The sequence below is a fragment of the Ascidiella aspersa genome, chromosome 3 (assembly GCF_963924565.1).
Source record: "Ascidiella aspersa chromosome 3, kaAscAspe10.2, whole genome shotgun sequence".
In the NCBI taxonomy this organism is placed as follows: Eukaryota; Metazoa; Chordata; class Ascidiacea; order Phlebobranchia; family Ascidiidae; genus Ascidiella; species Ascidiella aspersa.
The window spans coordinates 275,837-287,933 of record NC_139449.1 but is presented as its reverse complement, the minus strand read 5'-3'; the positions used below and the strand labels follow the sequence as shown (position 1 = coordinate 287,933).

The following is a 12,097-nucleotide window of genomic DNA, read 5'->3' as shown; positions in this document are numbered from 1 at the left end:
CCCTGGGATTTCGAAAGTTCGGCGCCTATGGTCTTGCTAATGGAAACCAAAATCAAACGCAGAACGCCGTTTTCCGTTTCTTGTTTGATCGACCGTGAACGCAGGATATTTTTTCTCTTTCGCCATTCGTTATTCGTTCGGGTTGGCTAATCAACAAGTGTGTGTTCGACAATTAATAACATCAATAAAGCGGTCGCTGTAATTCATCGGGCCCGCTGCCTCTTTAACAAACTATACATGAGTCCATTTTAAATACTTTTTGATTATTTTAACTACGTAAGTGCGAAAAATTTTCCCGCTTCGCGCCAATTTTCTTTTTACGTTTTGATGTTGTCTATTGATATAGATTAGCGCTTCTCTATCCTTGCGCCGTGGAAGGCTGCCAAGTGCGTCGCGGACAAACGGAAAACGTATTCAAAAATATTGGACACATATTTTTTAACATTTCTTTTATTTTTATTTTCGACAATGTAATAACACTTGCAAGAAATTTTTAAAAATGCCGTTTTCCCCCAAAAAAATCGCGATCGCTTCGCTCGCCAGGTGTACACCTAGTTTAAAAGGTTAAAAAACACTGAACTAAATTAACTATTAAAGTGGCGTTTTTGCAGATGTTGCGCTAATCAAATAACACCGGGGAAAGGCGATCCTCGTTTAGTATTGCAGGTGGCGAAAGACGTGCTTTTAATTTAGCGTAGTCCCGTAAATAGATTTACCAAAATCGATCACATATATTTCTCCTGAAGTTAACGATTGCACACTAAGCGGTCTCGCAGCTGGTGTTACGTGCTTAATTAGCACTACAAAATTATCACTGGTTGCTAATTACGCCGACTGTAAATTCGAACATTCATTATTAATTTAGCGCCTTTGTTTTTAAATGTAGTGCTAGGAATTAGGTTTTCGCATTTCGGGACATGTATATTAACGTAATATTCTTGTGCGCTCTGGTGTTCGCCGTTAATTGGACTCTAGACATGTTTTTTCCTGTCTCCAAACATTTCTGCAAATCTCACGATTATTTATCGCTTGTTTTCCGGCGCGGTTTAACTTCTCACGAAAAGGTCCGCCCAATGTTATCTTTCCACGAAACGGCCGCACTGTAAGGCAGGCCTGGGGTTTCCGGGAGCGCGTCGGTTCCCGTGAAAAGGACTTTTGTTTTAGCGTATATTACGAGCGGCTGACCGCCTACAGCTCAGTAGACGTCTGGGTGTAGCCTTGTGAAATTAGCGAGTAAAACTTTAAGTGTCATTGTGCTCTGTCTGTCGGTTTTTTGTAAGTAATTGTGTGTGTCTAAGTGTCATTATTGTTTGTGGTGTGGTAATATTCTACTCTTGCAACCAATACATCTGTACATTGGGTTTTCTTGTTGTGGTCTTTAATATAAGTTCTCTTTGGTAGGTTATCTAATGCCCGAAAATAAGGACTCACTAGCGACTTTACAGGAGGCCTAGGTAATTTTCTAGAATTACTAGTTAAAGTCGTAACACTGGCGCCTGGCAGGATTGTCGGCGACGCACGTTTGTGTTTTGCGTCTAAAAGTTTGCTTTTGCTGGACGTTTATTGGCTGTTTCTGATGATTTTTTTACAATCGCTGATTTATGACGATTTATGATTAAAATCGCTGATTTATGACGTCATATCTGTCACTATTTTATGACGTCATTAACGTCAGACGGAAAAACGGGGAATTCCCGAAGTTGAAAATTGACAAATGTTGAAATGAAAAGTGCTCTCATAGCTCTCATATCTGTGTGTAAATATTGTCAGTGTTATTTTTTCACTAAAGATTGTAGAAAAAATATATTTAAGGAATTGTTTACATTCTTTACATTGATGTTTTATCGCTTTTATCTTCACTTGATTTTTACACTGATGATCGCATGCGTTATTGCTGAAACGTCTGTAAATTGCGAAATGTCGATTTTATCGAATATTATGGCTTTGACATTTTTATTAAAATTACTAAAAAAACGTGTATTGTGTTCCAAATGTTTACATTGTTTTAAGCGTAAACTGCTTTGCGGTTTATTAATTTGTTTATCCATGCTTGGAAATAAACGAACAGACTTTTATGAAAACCAATGTTTACTTATAGAAACCATAAGACAGGTTAACGATAACCCAACAAATGACCGCGCTAGGACGGAAGTTTGCAGACGGCTTGCCAACAAATTTGGCGAGTGGTATTTGGCCAGGCGGGCGAGTGCTGATTGATAGCCGCTCGCCCTTAAATTTAATGAGCACCAAAGCGCTATGCATACTTTCGCATGTTGCGCCGCGGTGATTCATGAACTCTATAATAGCAATTTATGTTAAATCCCACTATTAATGGCGTTATTGCAAGGAAAATTCGAATGCTGTAAAACGATGAAGGGAAACATATTGTGGCGATCTATTCTGATCCTAACAAAGGTATACTTGCTGTCGTAGGGCCACAAATACTTAATGTTTCCGTTATTTAGCAGTTAAACTTTAACTGGTGGTTTTCATTATGACATCATAGACCTCTCTTGTGACGTTAGGGAACATATTTAATATTTATATTTCTTAAACGTGAATAGGGGGCACAAAGTGTTGTTTTATTGTTGTTGGTCTTAATACTATAGTATTATAGAGCATCCGGCTTTAAATATTGTTACTTTATAGATCTTATTGTGTGTTTCCACTGTTACTTCACTGGGCAGTGCTTACATGTTATTTTACTGGTGCGGTGGTGGGTGAAGTAGCAAGTTTGGGTATAAGAAATAGCTTTATTTCTCTTCAAGAATTTTCTGTGATTGAACACATTTTTTATTCCAATTTCCATATGAATTAACAACTCAAACTTGTACTAATAAGAACGAAATAACTTTGATAGGTTAGTTCAGTGGTTCTCAACCTTTTATGCTTCGTGGCCCCATTTGAAAGGCTCTCAACCCTCGTGGCCCCCTTTGAAAGGCTCTCAACCCTCGTGGCCCCCTTTGAAAGGCTCTCAACCCTCGTGGCCCCTGCTTAAAATTAACTAGCATTGTATTTACTGGTTTTACTTCTCCACGTTAATATCACACACAGCCATTAACCAACGAATAAAGGCACTTAGTTGCTCGAAAATTTAATAAATCAGTTATTTTAATTTAAGTTAACTAATTACTCATTACAAAGCTGGTTCCTGCCAAGGTATTTTTTATATTTGGCTCTATTTTGTACTCAGCCAAGCGAATGATTTATGGATTTTTTTACTTTTTTTACATGCATAACCTAGATGAATATTAGGTCTCGACCAACGGCATTTGACCGACAATTAATATTATCGGCAAGTAATTGGCCGCCCGAAAAAACGCTGACGCCGCACAACATGGCTACATATAAAGCAGCACAGTTAATGTTTCGCCACAACGACAAGCCTTTATCTAAACTTGGCACCCACGTACGTAGGATAAGGCGTAACTTTCTGCGATAAACAAATAAAAATTAACCGATATTCTACTTTAAACATCCCTATACTGACGGGGCAAAAAACGTGTCTGAAAAATGAATAACAAAACGTTACAAGAAAGTTTTACAGTCATAATAACTGGCAATTGATAAAAGTGGTGAAATTTTGGTTTTGCAATACCTAGCTAGAGAGTTGTGCCTGTAGCCAGCCTAAAATGTTCTGTGTGGTGAAATATTTTGAACTAGTGAGAGTATTTGGTTTGGTGCACCGCCTATCGATGCAGAAAAAAACAAGACATGCTGAGTAGGTAATAAGTTGAGGCTGAAGCTGATACCTCACCGCGATAAATCGACTGTATATAAAACATAAACAAATAACTATTTACTACAAATCCGTAATGACACTTCGATTAAAATTCCATTATTCGCTTCCCGCCAGCGAGGCTCGTTACAACTTGATCGCTTTTTCCAGTCCAGTGTATCAACTGCCGTATCGAAGACAAATAAATATGAAAGCTCAAACCGTTTCGAGCAGCAACTGACTGAGTTTTAGCGCAATACTCAAAAACCATTCACATAGCAGAAACAAAATGACTAAAAATATTAAAGCTACATTACTAAAAGTACAGCAAACATAATAACTATGTTGTCTGTGACGTAACAGTGTATGACAATTGAAGGTGTGGCGTGCCTGTGGTTGTTGTGGAACTGTTCATAAACGCTACCAACAAATTAATTATTAGGAGTACAATATTTATCTTTTTCGGGGGGAGGGTTTTGGGTCTTTTTTCTTGGCCCCTGTCACCCCCTGGCTACGCCTATGCCCGTGCCCCCCAATTACCGCTCCGTGGCCGAAAACCCTGGGTTAGTTACAAAAATATTTTAATTAGTTAATTCAGTATTTATAAACTTAACAGCATTAAGATATTGAAGTTGTTACCCTTGGACTACACGGCAGTGGATACATATTATTGGTGAATTTGACCCATTGGTTAATTATTATTATTTATTTAGGACGGTCTATTTATTTAGTGCGATGGTTTACCACAGCTGACACTTTGTGGGTGAATCGGTCGACACAAAACACATTTACAATTAAGAGCACTAAAGCGGTGGAGGTAAAGTAGCAAACATAATAACATGCCACACATTTTTCGTCATGTTTGTTTGGCTAAGGTACAGTTTAAATTGTTATCTGCATGCTGAAGGTGCAGTAGCTAAAGTCAAAATTGTGACATTAAAAAAATAAAACAAAACAAAATTTTAAGAAATTTTGTTGGAAAGGTAAAGTAGCAAAACGTTTCAATGTTTGATTTAAAGTGACATTAGTGTAGGTACAGTTTAAAATCATTACCCACGTATCAAAGGTGCAGTAGCAAAACACGACTATATACAATCTTTGATAAAAATTAACAACATAATCATGTCAAATTATAAATTTATTATTTTTGGTAAATTTTCCAAATTTGCTTGTTCGGCAACTGTAGCAAAAAATGGATTTATTGCTTGAATAAATTAACAGAAAAATTATGGAATGAGTTATTAACTCGGCTAATAAAGTTGATTAAAATAATGTTTAATAACTAATGGGTGTATGTGCACCTAAGATAACCTACAAAAAACACATTTTATTTTTACTTTTCGCTAAATTTTAAATGGAACAGTTCTATTAAATTTCACGAACTTGCTTGTTTGGCTACTGTACCTCTGACAGCTTCTCGATTCTTTAAAAACCACCTACTTGGCAATCTTTGTTCTTGATGGCGCCGGTGAGTGGACTGATGTCTGTGATGCCACAATTCAACAACCCCAACTTCTCCAACTTGTGAACAATCTCCGACAAACTTTTCACTCCGGCGTTTTGGATTTGGTTGCCGCTGAGGTAAAGCCCCTTCAACTAATTCATAGAAACATAACATCGTGAGTTTAAAGATTTCCATTCAATGTTTCGTTGAAATAAATTATTTTGTACAAAGAGCGAAACAAAATCTCAAGTAATTTTGGACGAAAATATACAAGTAGCAAAATACCGCAAAAAGTTTTATTGTTTGTTTTAAGGTGACGTCAGGCAAGGTACAGTTTAAATTATTACCCGCATATGTATTAGATATTTGAATCAATTACCAAATGTTTTTAATAATGCAGTAGTTATAAACTTAAGCTATTTCCCCGACTAAAACGTAGTTCAAATTAATGTTTAATCACTAATGGGTGAGGGTGTTATATGTTCGCAAGCAAGCCAAAAAAATATTTTTACTTTTATTCCAAAAAAAAACAAATTCTCTTAAGTTTATAACGAAACAAATTTCAAGTAATTTTGGCCGAAAATTTAAGGTAAAGTAGCAAAACATAGCAATGTTTGATTTACTGCAGAAGTGTGCATGTTAAAGAAAACACAAATGTTGGTGCGCGGCACGTTTTATTGCGGTATCGATATTTTAAGCAGAATGTAAACCGCGGTCACGTTTGAACTCGTAATAATGACTCTTTGTCCCGTTTTAAAAACATCGCCATTGCTGCAGTGGTAAATAGTTATGACGTTTATTTTTTAACCTAAACGTTGTTAATTAAAAAAAATGTTCAACCCAGTGGTTGACGCCTTTGAAAAGTTTATTGGACTTGTGATGTACCCAGCGATAAAAATTTTAACTTTTTTGTATTTATTGAATTGTTTGTATCCGAAAATTATACGCAATTACTGCAGTTGTTCGGTAACAATAAGTTCAATTGCAAATGTCTTACAATAATGTTTGTAAGCAGTGTTTTTTAAGATGTTTTGAGGGACCGAAACGTCCCACTGAACAATGCGGTATTTTATCGCATACTTGTGCTACAGCTGAGAATTAGCAATTAGTCTACGTAAGAATGTTGTTGCGATCTCTTAAGTTCATAACGGTCAGCCAAGACAAAGCTTAAAAAATAACTGTCTGTGAATATTTTATATCGCAATTATGTTTAGATACGAAACGAAACCATTGCGGACGCCCTTGGTGTCATTATTTGCTGTTCAGTCAGTAACTATAGTGTTGTTAGGCGAAATGTGGCGTTTTGTTTGTGGCGCGAAGCAACCTGCGGTCAAACTAGGGCATCTCTTTTTCCCGGATTTTTTCACTCCCGGGAAACGGGATTGAAAAATAAAACTTCCCGGGATTCCCGACGAAAAAATTATACCTAAAATTACGTCATTATGACGTTTAAAATTATTTTATATTAGCTCCAAACATTTAATTAAGTTCATTTACGTTTTGTAGCATAGCTTCTGCAATCTTACAAGGCCTTTTCGTATTAAAGTAAGCACCCTTATTTGTTTTTATTTAAAAACAGCGCATGCAGGGCGCATTTTATTGAGTAGAATAAATTTAATTAAGTTTTTTCCGTTGGTAAGCGCAAATAAAGGCAATGACGTTAACATGGTTTGTACTATTTTTCGCGCTCCTGCACTTCTGCACGTAGGCCTATAAATTTATGCAAAAAACTAAAAGTACCGCATTTGCGGGTTAGCGTTTGGGTGAGAGTGGGTCAAGAGTTATTATATTTACTACTAATAATATCACCTGACCACCCTCATTTAAACGCTAACGGGCACCAAAGCGACAAAAAATGAGCGGAAGAATGGAAAGGAAAACATTTGTAGATTCGTAGAAATATTAATACATATTAAAACATGATTTGTTGAAGGTTTTGAGCAAGTTTGTTAAAGAAAGTAAATTTATTATTTATAAATCCGAGTTTTAATGCTAAACGCTAACGCGCACGTAAACAATGTGCGTTATGGTATGCGTTATTTGTAAACCGTTGTTTTGCATAACTTTCTACGTGCAGAAGTGAAGGAGCGCCCTATTTTTTTCGTTATATTTGTCAAAAACGACAATTTTTTTAAAGTTTTGCTATGTTGCCGAATTCCCGGGATTTAAAAAAAATTTCCCGGGATTCGGGATTGTTAATTCGCGGGAAATCCCGGAAATTTCCCGTCGAAACATTCCCGGAGAGTGAAGTCCATGCATTAGCTCGTTCGTGTTATGAAGGGCAAAAATCACCAGCGACAGCTCCTGCTCTAATAGCATTCAATCAGCTTAATGAGCAATACAGCAAAAGAATGGGCAATTTATGGAGAAACGCTCACGCTATTGCTAAGCACAGAAGACCGATCTGCCATTACTGTTGGTTGTGTGAACTAGGACATCAGCATAACGGAGCAGACATCCGTTCATGTCCGCTATAGCGTTAGGGGCTTGGTGCAAACTAAGTTTGTCGCGTTCGGAAGCCCAGAGAGTCCAAATGCTGTAGGCATTTATGACAGTATTTTAAAATCCCTTAGAAAAAAGTGGGTATAAGCAAGGAAAAAAATCCCTTAGAAGTGGGTATAAGCAAGGAAGAGATTACGTCAAGGTTAGTTGGCTTTGGCTGTGATGGAGCTAATGTAATGGTAGGAAAGAAAGGTGGCGTTTCAGCCTTATTAAAGGGTTTGCAGCCTAGCGTTGTGGTTGTCCCTGCTTTGCACATCGTTTGCAGCTTTCCCCCAAAGACGCTATAAAACAGAACAAGCTATACGAAAGTGTTCTTGTCCTGTTAATGGGGCTATACTATCCTTACCACAACAACCCGTAACAGCGCCTAAACCTTAGACCAGGGGTGTCCAACAAGCGGCACGCGACCTAATAAAATATGGCACGCAAGCCCTTCCCAAATAATACTATTTGTTATTTAGCCAATTGCCAAAAAATACAATTTGTTATTCAGCCAATTGTCAGAAAATACCAAGTTTGTTATACAGCCAATTGCCATTGTTTGCTCACAATATAAAACAATCACGACAACCAACAATTACCTTTGATATAGTAACATTATACTGTGTGGAGGCTAGCATTCACATAATATCATATAGCTTGGTGTAAACAAACAAGAAGTCAGCTCACCGAGAGACACTTTGATGTATTGATGCGCATTTCTACTAGACAGTTTTTTTTTCAAGTTTAAATAAACGTTCTTATTTTTGGTAAAAAGGCGCTTTTATGATTAAAAAGAATTGGTTTGGTTACGAAACTTTGGCACGGGAAGAAGTTATAAGATAAAAATTGGCACGCCGGCATGGTTGAGTTGGACACCCCTGGGTTAGACTAACTTTTGAGGGCCTCAACCAATATGCCGTAATGCCCACGAGAGTTTGTTGCACAAGATGAGAATTGGTCATACTCTGCTATCAATCAAGAATGTGATACGAGGGTACAGCGCAATCCGCGCTCAACTTGGAGATCTTACAGCAAAGGAAAGGGTAAAGGAAATTATTTTTCGGTAAATTTGAGAAGTGCAAATGATCTGTCCACAGTATTCCACATTGCTCGTAAGCGCTGGAATAGAAGGTGTTTTAGCAACATGAAATTGACGAAAACGTGTTTTCTACTTGAAAGTACTGCGGAATTAATGAGCTAAGCTTAATAGGAAAGTAAAAATACATGTTTTATATGTTAAATTATTTTTTTCCTTTTGCTCGCGGTGCACTTGGCAACCTTCCATGGCGCACCGGTCGAGAAGCGCTGGTCTAGCCACTGATACGATGAACGACTTGACGGTGGTGCAAATGTGCTCCGCTAATCTTACACAATTCGACCCACAACCAGCCATTAACGTGTGGCTAAATGGAGCTAAACGCCGCAGAAAAGTAACACAAAAAGAATCGCCATCAAGATCTGTGGTCGTTGACGCTGATTGCAGCTCGGATGAATACGACAAGGACAGTGATTGTGACCAAGCTACAATTGACAAATGTTGAAATGAAAAGTGCTCTCATTAGCTCGTGTAGCTCTCATATCAGCTTGTAAATATTGTCAGTGTTATTTTTTCACTAAAGATTGTAGAAAAAATATATTTAAGGAATTGTTTACATTCTTTACATTGATGTTTTATCGCTTTTATCTTCACTTGATTTTTACACTGATGATCGCATGAGTTATTGCTGAAACGTCTGTAAATTGCGAAATGTCGATTTTATCGAATATTATGGCTTTAATATTTTTATTAAAATTACTAAAAAAAACGTGTATTGTATTCCAAATGTTTACATTGTTTTAAGCGTGAACTGCTTCATGGTTCATTAATTTGTTTATCCATGCTTGGAAATAAACGACCAGACTTTTATGAAAACTAATGTTTACGTATAGAAACCACGAGACAGGTTAACGATAACCCAAGAAATGACCGCGCTAGGACGGAAGTTTGCAGACGGCTTGCCAACAAATTTGGCGAGTGCTGATTGATAGCCGCTCGCCCTTAAATTTAATGAGCACCAAAGCGCTATGCATACTTTCGCATGTTGCGCCGCGGTGATTCATGAACTCTATAATAGCAAGTTATGTTAAATCCCACTATTAATGGCGTTATTGCAAGGAAAATTCGAATGCTGTAAAACGATGAAGGGAAACATATTGTGGCGATCTATTCTGATCCTAACAAAGGTATACTTGCTGTCGTAGGGCCACAAATATTTAATATTTTCGTTATTTGACAGTTAAACTTTAACTGGTGGTTTTCATTATGACATCATAGACCTCTCTTGTGACGTTACGGAACATATTTTATATTTATATTTCTTAAACGTGAATAGGGGGCACAAAGTGTTGTTTTATTATTGTTGGTCTTAATACTATAGTATTATAGAGCATCCGGCTTTAAATATTGTTACTTTATAGATCTTATTGTGTGTTTCCACTGTTACTTCACTGGGCAGTGCTTACATGTTATTTTACTGGTGCGGTGGTGGGTGAAGTAGCAAGTTTGGGTACAAGAAATAACTTATTTCTCTTCAAGAATTTTCTGTGATTGAACACATTTTTTATTCCAATTTCCATATGAATTAACAACTCAAACTTGTACTAATAGGAACGAAATAACTTTGATAGGTCAGTTCAGTGGTTCTCAACCTTTTATGCTTCGTGGCCCCTTTTGAAAGGCTCTCAACCCTCGTGGCCCCTGCTTAAAATTAACTAGCATTGTATTTACTGGTTTTCACTTCTCCAGGTTAATAACAAATATAGCCATTAACCAACGAATAAAGGCACTTAGTTGGAAAAAAATTTAATAAATCAGTTATTTTAATTTAAGTTAACTAATTAGTCATTACAAAGCTGGATCTTGTCAAGCTATTTTTATATTTGGCTCTATTTTGTACTCAGCCAAGCGAATGATTTATGGATTTTTTACTTTTTTTACATGCATAACCTAGCTTAATATTAGGTCTCGACCAACGGCATTTGACCGACAATTAATATTATCGGCAAGTAATTGGCCGCCCGAAAAAATGCTGACGCCGCACTACATGGCTACATATAAAGCAGCACATTTAATGTTTCGCCACAGCGACAGACCTTTATCTAAACTTGCCACCCACGTTCGTAGGATAAGGCGTAACTTTCTGCGATAAACAAATCAAAATTAACCGATATTCTACTTTAAACATCCCTATACTGACGGGGCAAAAAACGTGTCTGAAAAATGAGTTACAAAACGTTACAAGAAAGTTTTACAGTCATAACAACTGGCAATTGATAAAAGTGGTGACATTTTGGTTTTGCAATACCTAGCTAGAGAGTTGTGCCCGTAGCCAGCCTAAAATGTTTTGTGTGGTCAAATATTTTGAACTTTAACTAGTGAGAGTATTTGGTTTGGTGCACCGCCTATCGATGCAGAAAAAAAACAAGACACGCTGAGTAGGTAAAAGTTGAGACTGAAGCTGATACCTCACAGCGATAAATCGACTGTATATAAAACATAAACAAATAACTATTTACGACGAATCCGTAATGACACTACGACTAAAAGTCCATTATTCGCTTCCCGCCAGCGAGGCTCGTTACAACTTGATCGCTTGTTCCAGTCCAGTGCATCAACTGCCGTATCGAAGACAAATAAATATGAAAGCTCAAACCGTTTCGAGCAGCAACTGACTGAGTTTTAGCGCAATACTCAAAACCATTCAGATAGCAGAAACAAAATGACTAAAAATATTAAAGCTACATTACTAAAAGTACAGCAAACATAATAACTATGTTGTCTGTGACGTAACAGTGTATGACAATTGAAGGTGTGGCGTGCCTGTGGTTGTTGTGGAACTGTTCATAAACGCTACCAACAAATTAATTATTAGGAGTACAATATTTATCTTTTTCGGGGGGAGGGTTTTAGGTCTTTTTTCTTGGCCCCTGTCACCCCCTGGCTACGCCTATGCCCGTGGCCCCCCAATTACCGCTCCGTGACCGAAAACCCTGGGTTAGTTACAAAAATATTTTAATTATTTAATTCAGTAGTTATAAACTTCACAGCATTAAGATATTAAAGTTGTTACCCTTGGGCTCACGGCAGTGGATACATATTATTGGTGAATTTGACCCATTGGTTAATTATTATTATTTATTTAGGACGGTCTATTTACTGGTGAGATGGTTTATCACAGCTGACACTTTGTGGGTGTATCGGTCGACACAAAACACATTTGCAATTAAGGGCACTAAAGCGGTGGAGGTAAAGTAGCAAACATAATAACATGCACAACATTTTTTGTCACGTTTGTTTGGCTAAGGTACAGTTTAAATTATTATCTGCACGCTGAAGGTGCAGCAGCTAAAATCAAAATTGTGACATTAAAGAAAAAATTTAAGAAATTTCGTTGGAGAGGTAAAGTTGCAAA

General features: G+C 37.2%; 1 protein-coding gene across 1 annotated transcript in view; it reads right to left on the bottom strand.

Annotated features, from left to right (window-relative positions):
• The window catches only part of LOC146157708 (uncharacterized), an 89,723-nt gene that overhangs the window by 56,227 nt on the left and 21,399 nt on the right, over window positions 1–12,097 (bottom strand). The gene's annotated exons all lie outside the window — the stretch shown is intronic.